We start from the raw sequence: 10,298 nt of genomic DNA, 5'->3' as shown, positions 1-10,298 counted from the left end.
TGGTGAGTTGTATTCAACTCTCCATGACCCCATTTGGGGTTTTCTTGGCAAAGAAATTGGAGTGGTTTTCCATTTCCTTCTCCAGATCATTTTACAGATGAAGAAACTGAGGCAAGCAGGGTTAAATGACTTGCCCAGGGTCACACAGTTACAAAGTTTCTGAGGCCAGATTTGAACTCAGGAACATGAGTCTTCCGTGCTCCATCCACTATGCCTCCTATCTGCACTAGGTTGACTCCCACCACAAAGGAGATAACTTTTGATGGGTATGCAGCTCCACAAAAGTTGAAACAGTGGCTATGCAACTTCTGCTAGAGATCTATGAGTTTAGTGTCAATTCCAGAATCCTTGGTAGGATTCCTCTTTGTAGGTTCATAGATTTGCAGTTAACAAGGACCACTCAAGTCATTGCATCCAACATCCTAATTTTACAGTCAATGAAACTGAGGCCAGAGAGGTTGAATGAATTACCCAGAATCACACTGATATTAAGTGTCCGAGGTAAGATTCAAATCCAGGTCTTCCAGATCTCAAGTCCATTACATTTTTACCTTTGCCATTTGCATTTCTGAAGTTATTCTTTGTTGAGAGACTGTGGGAGTTGAGCCACCCTCTTACACCCTCTGCTTGACTTATACAAGGGTGGGGAACCTGGGGCTTCAAGGTCATGGGTGACCTTCTAGGTCCTCAAGTGCATCCCTTTGACTCAAATTTTGATTGATGGGGACACACTTGAGGACCTAGAAAGTCACCCGTGACCTTGAGGCTGCAGGTTCCCCACCCCTGAATACTGTTTTCCTCATCTTCAAAATGCACATGATAGTAATCAATCATTAGTTGACCTGAAGCTGTTTCCTAGGCTAAGCATTAGTAAACTGCCCACAGGATTGTTGATGTCTTTGGCAGTTACTTTTCACAATGGTGGGAAAGTTTATAGGAATGTGATAAATGAGCTCAGATGGCTCCTGGGTACTCTCATTGATCATGCTTGTTTTTGTGTTTTTAGATTTACATCAGTTTGTCTCACAAATTTCTCAAAGTCTATCTTTGATTTCTCTGAATCTGTGTTAAAAAATATCAGGCTTTCTGCTCTGTTCTTTCCCTTCCCAACATCTCTGAAGGTGAGAGCTTTCTCAGGGAAGAGTTTGTATTTCTTTGAAAGGTATTTTAACATTCCTTTGATCCAGGACCTGGAGCCTTCACTGATTAAAGGAAGCAGACTGAGTGCAAAAAACCCACAGCATCTAAATGTCTTTCATTTTTAATGTGCCCAAGGAAGAAATATGCATTTGAAATTCAGGCTTTATTATATCTTGACCTATCAATAGATCCTTTGTACTGGGTGGAGGGAAGAGGGAAAGGAAGAGAGAGAAAGAAGGACCAATGAATCCCATGTGAACAGACTAGTGAAACCAGGCTATATAATAAATTAAACATCGGAAAACTAACTAGGATGAAACACTTAGCATTCTGTTTTGGGTTGCTGAGTCTACTGTATTCTGAATCAATCCAGTCAACACAATTCATTTGCCCCTACTTTCCTGACTGGAGTCTAGTGAAGGTGAATTATTCTGTACCCGCCCCCCCCCTTTTCAAATGACTAGAAGAATGGCTTGTCTAATTCCTAATGCTGTCAGAGATAGCTAAAGCAGACAGGCTTCTTACATTTACCCCATTGGGTATGCCAGTAAGCATTCACCATTGGGTAACTCACACAGGCAAGCACTCACATGGTGGTCAGAAGAAGCAATACAAGGACTCTCTCAAGGTCTCTCAACAATCAAGTTGGAATTGATTGTGTAGTATGGGAGACCCACATCAGAGAAGGTGCTGTGCTCTATGAGTCAAACAGAATTGAAGGAGCTTAAAAGAAACACGAGATGCAGATTTAAAGGATCCACCCCAAATGTTCCCATGGACTATCTGTGCCCGACCTGTGGTGGAGCGTTCCTAGTTCAGACTGGTCTGAACAGCCACATTGTAACCTGCCTCTAACATAGTGGCATTACTTTGGTCCTCTTTGAGAACCAAGGACAGCAACCAACTAACCATTGTTCTATGTTTTCTAGTGACTATTAACAGGAAAAAGCAAATGCAGTGACTCTCTGTACAGAATCTCTGAGCCTGCCTTGGGTAGGCGGCTGCCACTGGTCCAACTGTAAAAGTCTAAGTTAAGTGGGACACTGGGAGCTGATAGCTGGGGAAACTAGCCATGAAAAGTAAATCTCCATCCCAAGAGTTCTTCCTAAAGAGTATCTTATTGTAGTTTCTGTGAGGACACACCCTGGACTCTTCTCTGTCTTTCTCTACCCTGAACTTAATGACTTGGAATCGTTACCTGTTCCTGGTCACTTTGCTCCTCAGACAACTGAGAAAGGAACAGATATTGATGTGGTCCTTGAGTGTGATGGAAGATAATGAGAATGGGGAGTGGGACAGAAAGAGGCTCAGAGCCTCCAAAGGGTCTCCAGGGGCTCCGGTGTTGTCTTTTACCCTCTGTTCTAAACCCACATCCCTTAACCTGTGTCCTCTAAGTCACCTTAACCAAATAGTTTGTAACAGGGGCATTTCCCAATTGCAATATGTTGTCTACCTCCCTCAATCCACCTCTCCTATCCTTAAACACACAGCGATCTTCTTTCCTTTCAGGCTCCACTCCCACCTAGCAATCTAGCCCAAAGGAGAATGTGTCTCAAACAATCAAATTCTGAGTTGGGCTGAATCTAAGGTGTAAAGTGACTTTTGTCAAGAGTAGAGCATTTCTCTGGCAAAAGTAACATGAAACTGCTGCCGAATCGCAGATCCGCTTTCCTCGTCCTCACCCTCGCCCTCGTCGAAGCAGTAAGTTGGCACGTGGAAGAATGTCCCTCCACACTTTTTTGCCCTGAGAACCCTCCTGTATGATGACAATAATCCTCCACTGTCCCTACCATGGAACCTTTTATCTTCTTCCTAGATCCTCTGTTGAGAGTGGGTCAGCAATCTCTGGCATCTCTAGAAGATAAACCCCACTTCCAAATGTCCCTTCAGAAATTAGTAATCTCTAATGTTTATATAGTGCTTTAAGGTTCACAAAACGATTTACTAGCATTATATGTCACTTTATCTTCACAACAAGCCTTTGAAGTCAGGGCTATAAATAACTTCACTTAGGTGAGAAAACAGCCTTAACTAAGTTGGGTCACTCTCCCTGTGTCATACAACTAGTCAGTATCTCAGGGCAGATTTCAACCTGAATCCACGTCCAACAATCTTTACTAAATATAGCACATGGCCCAAGGTCATGAGTAATCATTCTTTTCCCCAGCAATATTCTTAAACCTTCAGTTTCAAAATTTCTCAGAAGCTACCTGCCCGGGGTCACCACCCCTGACACACCCAACACCTTTGGAGTCGATTATCATCCCTATGTTAAGAGAATCATTTGTTTCCATTATATCTAAGTCAGGGGGTTCTTAACCTGAGGTCCATGGACCCCAACATATTTCAAGGGATCCTGGAACTTGGATTGAAAAAAATAGATATTTACTGTCATTCTAAAATTAGCATTTCATTATGACTTTAGTTTTTTTTTTTTTTTCTGAGAAAGGGTCCACAGGCTTCATAGACAACCAGAGGGGTCTATGACACACACACACAAAAAGGTCATAAAAACCCTTGACCTAGGGCAAGGCTTAACACAGACATAAATGAATGAGTCATGACCTTTCTATTCACCTCTTACTCTGTACAGGTAATGAGATATTTCCATCTTGGTCAAGATAAACAAGCTTTCTGTGTCTAGTAATCACCACAGTGAGGTTGCCATGGCAAAGGGTGGAAATGGTTCAGTCCATCAGAGATGACTCTAAACTGGCAAAATGACTAATGCTAATGCTGGAATGACACTCACAGAGAGCAAATTATTTTGTTGTAATAGCACAATGTAAGAATGGTTCACTTTATACCTAGACTTGGTTAACTTATTTAATCTCTGGTGTTAATGAAAGGTGGTTGAGGTTTCTTGCCTACCTATAGGAAAGGAAATAATGTCACTCAATCAACTAACAAAATCATTCAATATGTGAGTGTCTGTCACATACAATTGCACTGAATCTCTAGGAATAAAAAAATAGGTGCAAAGATAGCTTGCCCTTGTCCTATAGGATCTAGCAATAATGAATAGTGAATGGTGAATAGGGATCACACATTACATAAGGGGCATGTAGTGCTGGACAGAGAGAGAACATTCTGGACTGGGGAAGTGAGAATATCTGTAATGAAGCCTTCCCTGAGGTGGCAAAACGTAAACTGAGCCTTAAAGGTTGGGGAGGATTTAGATAGACTAAGAATGAGGGAAAGGCATTTCCCTTAGGGAGAACAATGTGAGGAACTGTTTAACACCTTAAAGCAGTTCTTTATTTAAGTGAAGTCAGAAGGTCTGTTTTCTAGTCCTGATTCTAGAACAAAACATGCTACAAAGACTTCAGTCAAATTACCTTAACTTGTTCATACTCTGTTTTCTCATCTGTAAAATGGGGGTTAACAGCTACTCTTTCATTTCAGGGAAGTTGTGAGAAGAGAAGCCAACACCCTTGCAAAAAATAAAAATGTATTTTTTTAACCAATTAATTCTGTGGATGACTAAGAAGTTCATGGGAAAGAAAGAGACTTGGAAATCTTAGTGACCACAGGCTCAGTGTGAGACCACAGTATAATACAGTTACTTACAGAGGTCATGCAATCTGAGACTATATGATCACAGGTTTTTTGAAGGTGGGGTATGGCTCTGTAAGTATTCAGAACTCCCACTGAAAGTACTGTCTCTACCAGCTGGTCCTACAGAGTTGCCTCAAACAATGACTGGGTAAGTGAATCACATGGGTCAAAGGCAGCTACAAAAAACCTGAGATCATATGGTCTCAGATTGCATGGCCTTTTTAAATAACTGTATTACATCCCTCTTCCTCTCCCTGCTGGTAACAAAAATGTAATATCCAGATAAATAGAAGCAATGGTCTACATCCCATACCAAAATAATCACATACTTCTGGACACGACGGGAAGTTGACAAGTTAGATCATGTCCCGGTGGTTGAGGAGTTTGGAAATGGAATCACAAAGTCAATTACTGAGGGTCTATAGCCTAGAGGAGGGGAAAGAGCAAAATAGTACTTCAGTTATTGATTATCCTCCAAAGAGAACCTGGTCATCATATTATAAGCTCTCTCTGGGGCATTTTAATATTAATATTTTAGTTAAAATTAAAATTCCGTAATACAACCCTCTGGCAGAGCATCGGCCATGGAGACAAAGGACCTGGGTTTGAATCCTGCCTCCCATGCCCATTACTTTGGTGACCTTGAGAAAGTCACATAAGTTTCTTGGGCCTCAGTGTTCTCATCTGTAAAATGAAGGGAGTCAATAAATTCGATAGCCCTTGGGTCTTTGCAGCTCTAGATCTATAATATATAAATGGTCTCTCTTGTTACATAATAGTAATACAGTTTATTACATAAAATTACATTTTATTACAAAAAGTAATACAGAGCCTGAAAATCTTTTACCCACTCTAGGGTAAAAGATCACTGGCAACACGTTTATTTATACTCACCATACATCTTTCTTTTTTAGAGGCAATCAGGGTTAAGTGACTTGCCCCGGGTCGCGCTGCTAGTAAGTATCTGAGGGCTAGTTTGGGCCCAGGTCCTCCTGGCTCCAGCACCCGTGCACTGTCCACTGCACCCTCTAGCTCCCCGTCTCATGTATCTTTCAAGTGCTATTTGAGTGATTTGCAATTTTGATTATAGTGTTCCATGATTCTCAGCCCTGTATCATCACCAGAATGTTAATGTCAGTATCTTTTAAAACTGCTTTGGCAAAAGTAATCAGTTTGCAATCATTTAAAGTGCTATTTAATTTTCTAAATATGATCTAGGCCGCTCTCCTCCTATTTAATTGAAGGCCCAGCTCATTTTCCATGACCACTGCAATGTTTGTCCAAGACGTATGTACTAATGGACTAAATCAATAGACTGCCCATCCAATTACACATCATACAATATACATTCTTAATCTATTTGTGTTTTCCTTTGTGAGCTGCTAAGCCAGTTTCTTGAGCGGTCAAGGTTTTAGTTTAGAAGGCCCTATATCATTCTAAGGGCAGCTTGGAGGTGAAATGGATAGAGAATTCAGCTTGAAATCAGGAAGACTGATCTCCCTGAGTTCAAATCTGGCCTCAGACACTTACTAGCTGTGTGATCCTGGGCAACTCACTTAACCTTGTTTGCCTCAGTTTCCTCATCTGTAATATGAACTGGAGAAGAAAGTGACAAGCCACTCCATTATCTTTGCCAAGAGAACCCCAAAACCAGGTCCCAGAGTTGGACATAAGTGAAACGACTGAATAACAACCACAAAATATTATTCTAAACCGTGGGTTTGTGATCTTTTGTGAGTGTGTCATAGACCACTCCTTTGGCAGTCTTTCTCAGAATGATGTTTTGAAGTGAACAAAATAAAATGAATAGTATAATAAGGGAAACCAAATACACTGGAATAGTTATCACAACATCAAAAAGGAAGGTCAGCGGCCCCCAGGTTAAGAAGCTCGACTTGCTGCAATCAAGGACAATGCTACCTACAACAGAACAGCTAGAGAACTTCACCATGACCACGCGTTATCCTTATTTACTTTGGACTTTGCATGGGCCATCCTCCCTAACAATGGCAGACACCTTTTTTTTCTCTTTAGCTGTAGTGTTTTATTTAGTATTTTATTTTCCCCTCGTTACATGAAAAAACAATTTCAACATTCATTTTTAAAACTTTGAGTTCCAAATTCTCTCCTATTCTCCCTTCCCACACCGTGCCTCATTGAAAAGGCAAGCAATTTGATGCAGGTTATATGTGTGTAGTCATGCTAAGCATTTCCCTATTAGTCACTTGAAAAAATATAAACGAAACAAAACTCAAGAAAACTAAAGTTAAAAACAATATGTTTCAGTCTCTATTCAGACACCGTCAGTTTTTTGTCTGGGGACGGATAGCGTTTTTCTATCATAAGTCCTTCAGCGTTGTCTCCCATCATTGAATTTTTGTGATAGCTAAGTCATTCACAGCTGATCATCACACGATATTGTCCACAGTACATTTCACCTTGTATCAACTCATGTAAGTCTTTCCAGGTTTTTCTGAGAGCATCTTGCTCATCATTTCTTATAGAACAATAGTATTTCATCATAGTCCACAATTTGTTTGGCCATACCCCCAATTGATGGGCATCACCTTCATTTCCAATTCTTTGCCACCAGAAAAGAGCTCCTAGAAATACTTTTGTATATATAAGTCCTTTTCCTTTTTGTTTTTTGTATAGATCTACTACTGGTATTGCTAAGCCAAAGGGTATGCATGATTTTATAGACCTTTGAGCACAGTTCCAAATTGCTCTGCAGAATGGCTGACTCAGCTCACAACTCTACCAACGGGACATTAATGTGTCTCTTTTCCCACATCCCCTCTAGCATTGGTCATTTTCCTCTTATGACCTATTAGGCAATCTAATAGGTATGAGATGGTACCTCAGAACTGTTTTAATTTGCATTTCTCCAATAAATAGTTAGTTACAGGATTTTTTCATATGGCTACAGAGAGCTTTGGTTATATCATCTGAAAACTACTCATATCTTTTAATCATGTATCAGTTGGGTAATGACTCTTATTTTTATAAATTGACAAACACCTTTAATAGAGATGAACATCCACATCAATGAAGTCACAGATCCATTTCGGAATTGACTATAACCCCAAAGGGGGTCACAAGGAGTCATTAATGACTGAAACAACTGAACAACAAATAAATGACTATAACCAGCAAGCAATAAATATGGTGGGAAATTCATATTCCCTATACCTCTCAGTTCAGCTCTGGAGAGATGGTACATGTACAAAGACCAAATAATTCTCTTAAAGAGTCTATAAAGATGAGAAAGTGGGTGCATGTGTTTGGTAGTTTAAATGGATTATCTCCTTGATGGTTTTTTTTGTCCATAACAAGTGCCTTTGAGTCTTAAGCCTGTGTTGTCCTTGGCTGCCCTGTCCCTGTTCAGCATGGCGTTTAAGAGTTTGTCCACTGAGGCAATTTCTGGACTCTTTTTTGGAGGATTATTTGTATGAGTTAAACTTCTCTAAGGAAATCCATAAGCTGAGTAAACATCTTTATTGTGGTCAATTCATAATTTTAAAGGATTAGTCTGCTGTATCAGCAATGCCATATTCACAATGCCTATAGAGATTACAAATATGCTGATATAATTATCCATTAGAAAATACGTCATGTTTGCCATATGAGGAAATAAACTAGAAAATTTATTAAGATACCAAAAGACTGAGTCCCAAAACCAGAAAGTGAAAGCCATCAGAGTAGTTATGACATTGGCACAGGTAGATAAAGTAGAAAGCACCCACATTTTCAAGCCTTTAAAACAGAACAGGCTACCTCAGGCAAAGGTCCTCCTCTCCCCACGCACAGCAACCACCCAGCGTCCTGGAAGCGCACTCCCAGCAGCTCCGGCCCCTGGCAGTCCTCAGCAGGAGTCCTTAGCAGAAAGTCCTTAGCAGTTCTAACTCAAAAAGGGCTTCGCGCTGCCACTGCCTCTGCTGCTGCCGCCGTCATCACCACCGCCAGCCACCGAAAGAACGCTAGCTTGGCTTCCGCTTCCTCTTGCTCCGCCCCTTCCTGCTACGTCAGCAAGTCCAACGGGGCATGGAAGATCTTTAAATCCCATAACCCTTACATCTGCTTCAAGAGCTCAGGTAGAGACTTTTGTACTGTATCTTCTCATCACTGTTGATGTTGACTTTGAACTCTCTTCTAACCAGTTAATGATCTGACTGCACACAAGTGACTCTGCCATGACTCCCACATCGGTCATAAGCGATTTCCTCTCCCTCAACACAGTCAACTTCATTTTTAGTGACATTGTTTGGTGCTCACAATCATGCAGTTAATAAGGGTTGGAGCCAACAGCCCTGGCAGGTATCATCAAGGGGATAGATCTTTATGAAGAAGAGCCTTCTGACTCCCAGTCTTCTCTCTCAGCACAGTCAGTAGACTCACTCTTTGTTACCTAAAGCAGGGGACCCATTATATTCCTTATGGAATGGATCCCTTTGGCAGTCTGATGAAGCTCTCTCAGAAGAATGGTTTTAAATGTACATAATAACATACATAGGATTCCAAAGGAAACCAAAGGTTAGTGAAAATATATAAAGTTCTCCCCATCTAGGTTCATAGACTCCTGGAAAAAGGGGCCTGCAGATCCTAAGTTAAGAACTCTTGCTTTAGAGGCAGAAGTAGTACCAAAGGTTGGAAGTTAAAAAGCCTTTTTCAGATCAATAGAAGGAAGAACTCCCCGACTACTCAAACTGTCCCATGAAATGGATGATTCCACAGACCTAAGCTTAGAATCCTGGGCCCCAGAAATAATAGTGTTCTGCAGACCACCATTCATTCAATAAAGACTTATTTTTTATTATTCAATCATTTTCAGTCATACCTGACTCTTCATAATCCCATTTGGGGTTTTCTCGGCAAAGATGCTGGAGTGGTTTGCCATTTCCTCCTCCAGCTCATTTTACAGATGAGGAAACAGAGACAAACAGGGTTAAGGGACTTGCCCAGGGTCACGCAGCTAGTAAATGTCTGAGGTCAGATTTGAACTCAGGAAGAAGAGTCTTCCTGATTGCAAGACTAGCACTCTATCCGCTGCCCCACTTAGTTGTTTGCTATGTTCCAGGCGTTGTGACTCAGTGCTAGAGATTCAAAAAGAGGTAAGGAGTACACAGTTTAATGCCCTGCTTCCATCTGGGTCCTTGCTGCTGTCATCCTGAGGATAAACCTCTCTGAATAATGCCAGCTCCTGACCAGCTACCCCTGATGAATACATCCACCCGAGAGTCCTCTAGACCATTGCTTCTGCTTTCAGCCTGGCCTCCTCATCCATAGTCCTGGAAAGCAATCTTTATGGAGAAACAACTTTGAAATTTCTTCTATAGAGACTGGAGTCAAGATGGCAGAGTGAAAGCAGGAGCTCACCTGAGCTCTCCTACAAACTCCTTCAAATGCCTCTAAAAAAGTAAATCAGAACAAATTCTAGAAGGGCAGAATCCACAAAGAGACAGGGTGTGGCAGACTTCCAGCCCAAGACAAGCTGGAAGGTGAACAGGCAGGGTGGGCAACAGGGGAGTGCAGTCCAGCATGCCGGGGGCACCAGCGCAGGCTGGACCCCAGCAGTGGCCATTCCCAGACATCTCAGCGCT

Source organism: Petaurus breviceps, unplaced genomic scaffold, assembly GCF_028583685.1.
Source record: "Petaurus breviceps papuanus isolate PSGF00001 unplaced genomic scaffold, PetGlider_PUasm1.0 90849, whole genome shotgun sequence".
Taxonomy (NCBI): Eukaryota; Metazoa; Chordata; class Mammalia; order Diprotodontia; family Petauridae; genus Petaurus; species Petaurus breviceps.
Note: the sequence above shows the minus strand (reverse complement) of the source record.